Source organism: Cylas formicarius, unplaced genomic scaffold, assembly GCF_029955315.1.
Source record: "Cylas formicarius isolate icCylForm1 unplaced genomic scaffold, icCylForm1.1 PGA_scaffold_10__41_contigs__length_53128322, whole genome shotgun sequence".
NCBI lineage: Eukaryota > Metazoa > Arthropoda > Insecta > Coleoptera > Brentidae > Cylas > Cylas formicarius.
In genome coordinates this window covers 26389697-26402547 of record NW_026844214.1, presented here as the reverse complement: position 1 = coordinate 26402547, position 12851 = coordinate 26389697, and the positions used below count along the sequence as shown (strand labels likewise).

The 12851-nt window shown below is 32.8% G+C and overlaps 1 protein-coding gene and 1 long non-coding RNA gene across 4 annotated transcripts in view; one reads left to right on the top strand and one right to left on the bottom strand.

The window, feature by feature from the left end:
• The window catches only part of LOC132707988 (uncharacterized), a 511366-nt gene that overhangs the window by 259978 nt on the left and 238537 nt on the right, over positions 1 to 12851 (top strand). The window lies entirely within an intron of this gene.
• Positions 266 to 11569, bottom strand: LOC132707989 (uncharacterized). The gene is made up of 3 exons (XR_009619804.1): positions 11150 to 11569; positions 10901 to 11111; positions 266 to 849 (listed from the first exon to the last, which is right to left on the bottom strand). It is a non-coding gene; the product is annotated as an uncharacterized LOC132707989 (long non-coding RNA).

The window sequence follows — 12851 nt, the reverse complement described above, 5'->3', positions numbered from 1 at the left end:
TTTTTTTCACTTTATTTCCCTGCTAAATTAAACATATTATTACGCAATTCGAGTCCAAAGTAACCATAATAAATAACTGCACATGTTAGAGCAGAAGAAAGAGACAATAGAGATTTGAACATTTTAGTGCATGTGGAGGGAAACAAAATGATTGGTACGAGGATTCTTGGACAAGTTGTAAATAAATATCAAATCACAGTGTTGCGCACATTAAAAAACCACAAATATTTTTCCTACAAAAACGAAAAGTACCGATCGCTCCAGGAAGGCTATAAAGAAAGAAGAGGATTTTTTTTGATATGATGAAAAAACCAACAATGTTCAAAACTGTCTTTATTGGACCAAAGATTGGAACCTACTATCCTCAAATTATTGGACTATTTGTTATAGACTATAACCTCACGGCAGAAACCTATTTGCACTTATTACAAAATCAAATTGAACCCTGTGCTACAAAGGTTGTTTGCGAAGATCAGGAGCTCTGGTACCAGTTGGTTGGTTGTCTCGCCGGCTAGCTGAGAATCAAGGCCCTTGAGTCTCTGCAACGGCTTTGCCTGGATGGATCAACAAAGTTTCAACAAAGTTATCGCTGGGTGAGGGCCTTTGCAATGTTTCTGCAAAAATTTCTAATGGGGTCCCAAGGTCGACCATTTATCCCTGCATTATCAATTTTAGTTCAGGCGTAGATCGTTGGCGCTCGCATGGCAATCCCTAATGTAATCTTTGTATGTCTGTTGCACGTAGTGACTTCCCTTTGAATCTCCGTGGCCGTTATTTTAGGCGCATAATATACTGAAAAGGATTCATTTCGTCCGTATTTGCGGGCAATGAACGGCATTTTGTGACTTCCTTAAAAAATGAATGGAGTAATTAATTAATACCTTCTTTGGTTTTGACTAAAAACAATAAAATGTTCTAACAGATATGATTCAGGGTCCATTTATAGTTTATAGTCATCTATTGAAGTAAACACAATTTGAATATTGGGGGTTTAATTATTTTTCTGTCTTTAATAATAATAAAGGACTTTTATTGTATAAAAACAAATATATAATTTTCCGAATTTTCTTCCGCTTGTTCGCCTTGAAAAATTTATTTATACACAAAAGGTACTTACGCACATTAACGTCAAAAAAATAAATAAAATAAAGGGAAAACATAAAACAAAATGTAAGAAGCCTGAAATATCCTAGAATTCGCGAGATCTGTTAAGTAGGTAAGTGCCGATAAAGTTTTTTTTTAGGCTATGTTTGTTTGTATTGGTTCATTTTGAGTTCTTAGTTTATCCTAGAGTTTAATTAAATATATTACTGCTCTTTAATTAAAAAATAAATATTTAAATTCATTTTTTGATTGTAGTACTTTAGCCTGAAGTTTATGAACTATTTTTGTGTTTTCATAAGAGTTTTCAATAGTTCAAAATGGTGTTTAGGGATCCGTAAATATACCTTGTAATGACATCTATGCTGCAGCCTTTGCTGCAAATGCTTTGGAATATGATTTTTTATAATTTTGGTGTAAGCTGGTAATACCTTATATTACTTCCGCAATCGTTGCGCTCTGTTAAAGCTAGTTTGCTTTAAACACCGCTTCACACCAATTTATTTATCACTGAAAGCTCACAAGAATGTTTAGTGAAGTTAATTAAAAGATTCTGGGTTTTTTTACTTTATTTTTTTTACTTTATTTAATAAACACTGGAACTTAACATAAAATAAATAAAACTAAAAAAAAAAAAACTTAAGTGAAAAACACGAAACCTAAGAACCATTTAATATTTTAATTGGAATTTTAGTTATTATTGATAAATTATATTTATTTTAATAAACAGAACGCAATAAGTATTAGAATACAAAATACACTGTATACTTCAATTCACTGAACGTACCTTTTCTTACTGAATGGCAACTATTCGGTAACTTAATAACATTGATGGAAGCTAATTCTGCCTTGGTTTAGAAAATTCTATCTTTAAATATAAGAACCTTCAAATCTCCCCCATAAAAAAGATTCTAGAGGATTTCGCAGGCCACTAGTTCTAATCTAACATTGTCCAAACCCTTCATTTCAAACTTCGCTTAGAATGCTAGCGTTGGGAGCGGGGCATCCATCTTGCTGATAGTAAATACTCCTTCCAAGAATTAATGGTAGGTCTTCCAAGAATGGAACAACAAACAACAAAAGGAAAATTCCTACCCAACATTGAATCCAAAGCGACCTTGCTGATTTTAATACACTACAGCATGAGAATTGTTTATGCTCCAGCGATAAGAATTATGTCTGTTAAATTTTCCTGAAACACTCAATTCCTCCTTTCTTACTCCAAGGGAAATTTGATGGTTTCATTGCATTTTCCGATAAACCAGATGCAAAATTGTATTCCTCTACTGGCATTCCCTTTATATATGTGCTGGACTTTTCTTATTTGTTTCATCGGCTAGTGCCCGTGAGGATATGCTGGGATTTTGCAATACTTCTCCAATTATATTCAATTCCCGGATTTTCTGTTCTTCATTTAAGTGGTTTGATTTTACCTCGGCTCCTTGTCTGGTTGTTGCTGCCCAGGCTATTTGTCCAAATAAAGTTAATTGACTGGCTCTGCGTTTTCGTTTCACAAAATGTAACACTGTATCATATCCTGCTTTTTATAATTTGCTTAATAAGCTTAAGTTCTTCCATTAAAATTATGTGTGACAGAACACAAAATTCAATAAGTAAAAGTTATGTCCTTAACAGAGAGTGACACATATGTACTAATACATAAACAAAAAATGCCCTATATTTCAGCTTTTTTAAACATAAACACCAACAAAGCTATATGGCGCAAGACTATAGTCAACTAGCATTGCCATATAAAATAAGGAAGTTGTATTCATTAATGACAAAACGGAGAACTCTAAATTCAATTCGATTTTGCCCTGTGCAGTTAAAAAATAGTTTTTTTATGTTAAAACAATTTTCTTACGACCGCCCTGTATTGTAGAATATTCATACAAAAATTGATTAAAAATCCAATGAATCAACCCCAATAGCTTTTAATTCGATTTTTGATATTGTTTTTAGAACTTCTGCCTCAGAAATAGTTGCAGTTTATTTTTATAATAATTTTCAATAGTGTTTTTTTCTACGGCCAATTTTCTTGCAAAATTGATAAAATATTGGTTAATGTGATGTATGTTCTTGAGGTTTTCAGGAGGGGATTGGGTTATGAAAGGTTAAGATGTAAATATGTCCAGATTTCTTTAATATTTATATATATCTTTTATATTCGTTTTTATATAACACCTCGCTGATATAGCATCAAAAGCCCTATATATTCTATTGTCGCATTGTAAAAGATGCCTTAATTATTCCAGCCTTTGTATCGGCTAGTCCAAATAAAACTTTATTTTGCTTTCTGTGTAATAAATATTTTTAAAAACGCTCTCGCGAATTTTGAACATTTAAGTGGCGCAGTTGGTAGGATTTTTTGAGTGCAGTAGTGGTGGACAATTAACTAGAATCGTGGAAAGTTCGAAACCTTTGGACATTCGCTACGTGGATTTTCAAATCCTTCAGCACACAGAACCAGCAGCATAGGAAGCAGAACGACAGTCTATGGAAAGGTACAACCCGCATGTGACGAGTTGGAAAATTGAGCCGGAAAGGAGACGGAGAAATACGAAAGCGTGAGTGCCATTTCCTTTTGCCCCTCCAATACCTCTGTATAAGGTCACTTGAAGGGATAATTTAGGGCTCGCAAGACGCGATTAGGTTAAGAAAAAGAGAAAACAAATCAAATCAAATCGAAATCGAAAATCTCGAAAAAGGATTCAATCAAATTTTAAAGTTAGATAATAATAATAATAAAGATTAATAAATTCCTACGTTAGTTTGGGAGATGCGGAACTACCTTCGATTGTATCATAGACAAACTAGTAGGGAAAGCAGAGTTAATGGTAGGCAGCAGATCAGAATTCACAGATTGGTTAAGAATAAAAGATGCGCTTTTTCAATGCTTCGCAGATAGGAGAAATTTAGATTGTCTAATCCAGGCTACAACTTTTAAAGAGTAAGTGTAATACATACATACATACATTGCACCCGGACGCTCAAAAATAACATGCATTTAAAACAACCAGATTATTTAGAGGAAGCCATTGCTTAATGTTTCCGGATTTGAAAATTTCTAAAACCACTTCGCGAATCTAAGCAGCACAACAAAACAATTCCAAATACCAAACTTCCAACAAAACAATGATAAACAATTCCAAACCCCAAATCATCAACAATTCAATACGAAACAATATTTTCAACCATTTCAACAATTCCAAAACTAGACGAATCTAAGTATATTTCAGCCTGGAATAAATCCCAATAAAAATTTCATGCCAAACAAATTTTACAAATTTTCAAATCAAAATCAATTCCAAAAACCACAATTTCCGTCTCAACCAATAAATATTCAACCGAGGCAAATACCTCAAAAACGATTTCCAACAAATCGGGAAGTTTTCGGACCCAGACCAAATGTCTTCCAACCCAATCAAATATCACCCAACCAACTTCCTAAACTGACACAAATGCCAAGTATCTCAAGACAAATAAACAATTCATTTACAAGACGACCGATAAAACAAAATTATTTTACTAACAACAATCAACCTCCGAATTTTATAACCAAGAATGCGATGAAAACTTTGATTATTCTGTTAATCAAAACGAAAATAATGATTGCAACGAATTTGAGGAAAATTATGAACAACATGAGTATGAAAATACATCGCATATCGAACAAAACGTCGAACAAAATTCAAATGAAGAAAAATTTTCACGAACTCAGCCAAACAAACAACTAACCCTAGTGGAAATTAATATTTCTTCTAACAACGCTTTACCGTATATTCAAATACGTTAACCAAATATGAAGCTACTAACAATAATGAAATTACGACAGCAGTAGGAAGTCAAAATACTAGATTTCAAGCTAGCATACAAGCATTTTCTGAATTTAACATCGATTATCGAATAGAGTTTATTTCATTTGATTTTCATGACTTTTTTGACGGAGTAATAGGATCAACTGATTTAATTAATATGAATCTAAACATCGATTCAAAAATAAAAAGAATTTTATTGTAAATCCCCAAATCGGATCTTTAAAAAAAATACTAGTAACTGAAATCGAAGGCGATAATTTTATAAAAAATCAAAAACTACAAAATCTAGGAATACCATATGCAAAAATTCAAAATCCCACGAACGAGACAATATCAGTTACGTTAATACAACCTTTACCTGTTGAACGATTTAACGCTGAACAATACGAATTTTACAATTGTAACATTATATCTGACAATGTAAAAATACGTACGAACCCTCAAAACAAGGACATAAAACTAGTAATCCGTACTCATATTTTCTATAATCCAGGAGATAAGTTGCTATTTACCTCGAAAATCAAGCACGAGATTAGGACAAACAATGAATTACCAGTGCATACGAAGTCATATAGATATCTATTCGTCTACAAATAAGAAGTAAGATGACAAATAAACGATATGCTCGAAAAAGGAATAATAATTAAAAAATCAAGCAGCCTATGGCCAAGCCCTATATGGATTGTGCCGAAAAAATTACACTCATCTGGAACCCAGAAATAGTCTACGACTAACTTTGGGAAGATTAATAAAAAACTATTTCTGATAGATATCCAATCCTGAACATAAAGGATATTCTAGATAAATTGGGACGTGCGCAGTATTTTCCTACACTGGACCTTGCCAGCGGCTTTCATCAGATTGAAATGAAAGAGGACTATATCGAAAAGACAGCTTTTAGCGTAGAAAACGGACATTTTGAATACACAAGAATGCCATTCGGACTTAAGAATGCACCATCAACCTTCCAACGTATCATGGATGAAATTTTGAAAGACGTCCAAAATAAAATATGTATGACGTAATCGTTATAAGTACAGTACTAAGAGAACATATTCAAAATCTGAGATTAATATTCCAAAAATTACGAGAAGCTAATCTGAAGATACAAGCAGACAAGTGCGAATTTTTACGACGAGAAGTGGAATTGCTTGGACATATAGTTACCCCAAATGGTATAAAACCAAACCAAAAGAAGATTGAAGCGATTAAAAAATATGCTTTGCCGAAAACACGAGACATTAAATCATTCTTAGTTTTAATCAGGTATTATCGCAATTTCATAAAAAATTACTCGAAGATAACTAAACCAATGACATGCTTGAAAAAGGTAAGCAAAGTTGAACACACGAAAGAATTCATTGATTCTTTTAACTCGTGCAAAAAATGTGCTAACTTCAGAGCTGGTGTTATCTTATCCGGACTTTACAAAGAAGTTTGAATTAACAACCGACGCATCAAAATATGCCAATACAATATGCTACGCATCAAGAACGCTGAATTCGGCAGAGATAAACTATTGGACAATTGAAAGGGAAGTATAAGCAATTTTTTGGAGCTGTAAATATTATAGACCTTTTTTATTCGGACAAAAATTCATTATTTACACGGATCATAAACCTTTCCAGTGGCTAATGTCATTAAAAGAGCCAAATTCACGACTCATTGGATGGAGACCTAAACTTGAGAAATATGATTACGAAATCAAATACAAAAAGGGTAAAAACAACCAAGCAGCGGACGCTTTATCACGATATCCAATAGATATGAACGCTATTGAAATTGTCCCTAAACAACTCAGCAGACGCAGATGAAATTATATATATATATATATATATATATATATATATATATATATATATATATATATATATATATATATATATATATATATATATATATATATATATATATATATATATATATATATATATATATATATATATATATATATATATATATATATATATATATATATATATATATATACTTCGAGCACGAGCATTGAAGATGCCAAGTGAGATTTTGGCGAAACGTCTGCAGGATTCCAGTCGGAGTTCAACGAGCGAACGGATGATATCCCGGAATATAGTGTCATCATATTTTTCCACCCGTGAATCAATACGTGAGAATATATATATATATATATATATATATATATATATATATATATATATATATATATATATATATATATATATATATATATATATATATATATATATATATATATATATATATATATATATATATATATATATATATATATATATATATGTATATATTATACAAATCATGAAGGAATACTTTAAACGAAAAACTACTTATGCAATTTACTTTCAAGCGGATAATTTAATTAGAATTTTCGCTGCAATATTACAAAACACTTTCAAATATTCAGCTGCAATGTAGTTCTCGAAGACATCGAAACCCAAGATGACCAACAAGAAAAACTCAGTCTATACCATATAACAAAACGTACTATCGTGGAATAAATGAAATGTAGAAAATATTATTGGCCAAAAATGTCTAACAACATAGACAATTATGTTAGCAAATGTGACAGATGCCAAAAGAATCAATATGTTCGAAAACCACCAGTGATAAATTTTAACCTAACTAGATAGGTAACGCAAAGTTAATTAATAACAAACACATATTTATCCATTATTAAGTCAAGTAATTAATCACATAGAAAGCATATAGCATTATTATGGACTTGCCAAAAATTTGCTTTTAAGAATTGAATATTTAATACAAATTACGGTGGAAAAACTTGAAAATTTAAATCCACATGTTCGTAAAGAACGAGGCCTAATTAACGCTGTTGGGAAAATGAATAAATGACTATTTGGAACTCTCGCCGCTGACGACGGAAAGTATTATAAAGCAGCAATAAATACAGTCAAGAAAAACCAAAATAATTTAGCTAAAGAATTAGAATTACAAGTATCTTTAACAATGGGCATAATTAATAACTACAATAAAACGATTGTGAAATGAAGTGAAAACCAACGGAAACTACAGACTGGTTTAAAAATATTCCAACATGCAGTATTAATGGTGAGAAATTCTTTACAAGGCTGACCACCTGAGTTTTCACGGGCTCGTAACACAATTAAACTTAGATTTCCAAAATATTATGTTTTTAGATAACCTAGAAGACGCTATTATGTTTGCAAAAGTTAATGCGCTTCATAATAGTAATTACCCGATTTCCGATTTGATTAAAATGCTTAAATATCTAGCATCAATCGATAGAGAACATCAAATTCCATTATTTAAAAGTATTTTATCTTCTTATCAAATTTTGGAAACTCAATTAAATTTTGCTGACTCGACAGTGATCTTTGCAGTCCATGTGCCAATTTTAAGATCCAAAATATTTTCCTTTTACCATAGATTCCCAATAATCAAACATCAACCAATTTTTATACTCCAATACCCTTATATGGCACAAGCGGAGAGGAGGAGACAATTCATCGCAGAAACATGTCCAGTCATCGACGAAATCTACTTCTGTAAAGCAACTCACCCCCGAGATGTACGCGTCCCGAATTTATTTGACGACACATGGGAAACTGCCCCATCACAAAAATGAACCTGTCAGAAACAATTGTATCACTCAAAATTAAGTTATTCTGCCGCAAAAGCTTGAAAAACTGCTAATCAGTACTGATTAAGAAGCCAGTAAACTGTAAAATAGAAATTAACGGAGAAAAATTTTTCAACGATATAAAAATCCAGGTCGGAAAACCAATATTTCTACCAAATATCCAGTTAACGTAAATGAACGTAACGAAAGTCCTGGATATCGCCAGTCTTTCAAAAATAAACATCGACGAAATATACCAGCGCTAAAAGACAGCAGAAAAAATAACTACCATGGAACCAGTGAAAGAAGAAACAAATATGTTCCAAATAATTGTTATTGTTTTTGGTTCTAATTTTGATCTTGATCGTAAAGAAGCTTTTCTTGGAAAAGGAACGAAAAAAATTAAAACTCTCTCCCGAATTTTGAACATTTAAGTGAATAGATTTTCGTCTGCACTTTCTTGCTAAAATTTAAAAACCACTTTTTACCATTTCTTACACCCTAAGAGTGCAAAATCAATTGGTCGTGTAAAAATCGTACTGTGAAGTGGGTGGTGGGTGTGAATTTTCCATCAAATGTCAAAAAATTATTATGTTTTTCTACTCCCGTCTGTAAAATATCTTATTATGCACCGATCTAGCGTGCGGGAAGCGTCACTTGACCACGTCAGTTTCTTTTCTCATGGATCCGAGCCAATTCGGACATTTCTGGGATTTTACCGTACGGGTTTGGGAGGGATGTTTTTCCGCGCTTAGAATTTTGACGTTTGTCATGAGGGCCATGTCAGTGAACGTATTCGTGTTGTTTTGCGAAAATGTACCCAAAAACTAACGGTGGTAGAAAAAGTATAGTATGCAACACGTTCAGCAAACTTTTTTTCTACTCCCGTCCGTAAAATACCTAATTACACACCTATCTAGCGCGCGGGAAGCGTCACTTTACTAGTTTCTTTTTCCACGAATCCGAGACACTTCGAGCTTTTCCGGGATTTTACCGCACGGGTTTAAGAGCAATCGGATGTTTACGGAGATATTTCCCACGCTTAGAATTTTGACGTTGTCAATTCTGACGGTCATGTCAGTGAACGTATTCGTGTTGTTTTGCGAAAATGTTCCTAAAAACTAACGGTCATAACGCGTAACATGTTCGGTAAACTTTTTAAGTCACTATTTTATTAAACACTCGCACCGCTGCGCTGCGCTCGTGTCAAATAAACTCGTGAGTCAAATGCCGTTTACCGACCGCACTTATTGCATAATATACTATTATAAGGGTGTCTTTAACGAATATGCCGTGAATATCACGGCCGCCAGCGAAGCAGCGAGGAAGGATCAAATTTGCGAGGACAGCCAGGCAATAAACGACTTAGCGGTTCCGACGTAGACCTGCTTTCGCGTCGAGGATGATTTTGTATATTGTTTATGTCTGCGTTTTGAGTGTCAAAATAGTTCTCTTTTTTAATGTGACTAAAACCTATTTATTTTTGAGTAACAATGATAAATAATAAGCTCATAACGTCAAAACAAATATCCAAGCAAAAATTAATTGAATATACAAAATTCCGCAGCTGCACATTTTTTTGAATTTTAATGACATAAAGGAACTAGTCTACAATGGCATAAAAACTGTGACAAAACCAATACGAGTTTTAGAAATATTGCTTATTACTAAGCAAAATACGAGAAAATTAGTAATGACATTTTTTTGGCGGATACAGCACAAAAACGGCCATTACGTTCAAAACATAGCGGCGCTAGCTTCAGTGACTTCAGTAGCCATTCAACATTTAAAAATACGTACTTTGCCAGAAACATTTTAAAAAATCAAAAGTTGTGATGATCACTAATATGGAAAACAAAATCAAAACTATACGAAATAGAGTCTACAAGCAAAAACAATCCTAAGCGCACGTCAGAACCGCTAAGTCGTCTATTGCCTAATTGTCCTCGCAAATCTGACCCTTTGTCGTTGCTTCGCTAGCGGCCGTGATATTCATGACATGGCTTCGCGTTTTGCAAATTAAAACAAACAACGATTCGTCAGATTGGGTTTTTGAAAAGGTGACTGAATCGTTGATCTTTAATGCATGTCATTTATACAAAACACTTTTTTGATAAATCATATAGTTTTGAAGGTATACCGAGGTAAACGATAACACAAAAATGAGTTTTCAGGGCAAGCTTTTATTCGTTTATTATGCGGTGTGTCTTTAAAATGAAAAAAAAAAGTATTTCTAATATAAATATTGAAAGCGGTTTTGTCAGTTTAATGGCAGTATGATGTTGTAGCTAGAAAAAACATAATAATAATTTTTAAAAAATAAAATTCACCCCCACCACCAGTTGCAAAGCAAAGAAAACTCGCCATTTGAATAATTAGAGCATACCGAACATCCTCACTAGATGCGTCCGAAGTGATCGCTGGTATATCCCCAATAGATCATATAATGACTGAAAGAACCGCAAGATTTGAAGGTCAGCTTAAAATGCACTGGAATAGAAATCTCATGCATGAGCGGCAACAAAAATGGGATGAATCCTCAAAGGGGCGCTGGACTCACAGCCTTATCCCGGACATTCAAAAGTGGCTGAAAACTTCTAATCTTCGGTATATATATTAGGTTTAACTCTTTTACCTTTTAGCGACTTTTCTGCTTTCATAACTGTCGTTACTGCACCATGCGTAATCTTTTTGGTTTTTTTACTATTTCTCTAAAATTTACTCCTTTTAGAATGCTTGCTTTTAGATTTACATCCCATTCCAAATTTGACAGCGGCTGCTACACCTAGAGCTGCAGCTTTTACACCCATAGATGCGAGTGAGGAATGTGAACATGTTGTCCTTTAAATCTTTGTTTTGATGATACGCTATGTCATGTTCTTTGCACGCTTCGTCTAGTTCATTAATACCTAAATCTCCCCTTTTATGTATTTTCTCTAATTTCGTTCCAGTGTTAGATACCTAGCCTAAAATTTCCTTAAAATTTAGTTATTTATTTACTTATACTTTTTACTAATGCCTTATTGGATGATTTAACATTGTTACAATTTATATAAAAGTTAGTTAGCTCGCAAGTATATTCTTCATGTGATACATTTTGTTTATCAAACAAATCTTAAGTGGAGTAAAGTAAATATAAATTAATATCCTAAACACACATAGCATCACTTCCAATCCAACATGGAAAGACGTTTTACTCTCACAATCAAGTAAACATTTGAACGCAAGGAGCATCTTCTTTCTCAGATTTCCAGAAAAAACCAGTCTAACTCAAGTCTCAGGTTCGAGTAAGTTAGGTGAAACCTGCTCTATACTTGTAATAATTTTAAGACTTTAAATAAAATAGTTAAAGTCTTTCCATCCATCCATTTTTGGTGCAGGGAAGCACGTAGAAAATACATGGTCATTTTTTGAGTAACACAACAAAAAGTTGGTGTCAGAAGTGGGATACTTTCAGCTACGGTTTCCGAGACAAAAGCCTAGAGGTTCTACGAAATTTGGTGGATCTCAATTCTTCAGGCAAGAAACCAAAACGCCAGTGTAGAAAACAATTGCAGTTCTGGGTTACAGCGCAGGGCAATTCGTAAGTTATACGATTTTCTTATCGATTGTTTTGTTTTTGTTGAACAAGCATTATAGTTTTCCGTTAACCTTTATTCTAATAACTTTTATTTTTCTTTGACCTTCACAAACATAATTTTTAAAATTTGAATATTTTGTAACTTAAATTAAATGAAAAAAAATAATTTTCGAGGATTTTCAAATAATCAAAATGTTAATGTCAAGTTTTGCACTTACTGTAAAAATCGTGGACATTTAATTTCGGAATGTAGAAAACGAGAGTATAATAGTAAAGACGAAATCAACCCTCCAATAATTCTCAACGTCAAAAGAGTAGGAAATTCTGAACAGGTGAATTTTAATTTAAACTTCAACAACTCTCAAGTAGAGTCCGACATTCAAATAGCCTGAAACCAACTCAAATTTTACTTTCCAATCCAAATTCTCACCCAACTCCTTCTAAATCGGATAATACTAACCACAAAATCAGTCTAAATATTCCAATGCATCTTGGCCAAATCATGTTGCACTCTCTGTTCCAAAAAAGACTGAGAATACTTCTAATTCTTACTCTACTATTTCTAGTAATATTCAAAATACAAAAAATATTTTATTGACAAATGAGAACGTAGTATATATCAAAACTATCCTTCATGGTATAGAATTCAAATTTCTGATAGATACTGGAGCTAATGTTTCTCTTATTAAATTAGAAAAATTAAAACAAAGTCAATGTAAATATAACCCTTCTGAAACCATAACCTTAAACGGTTTAA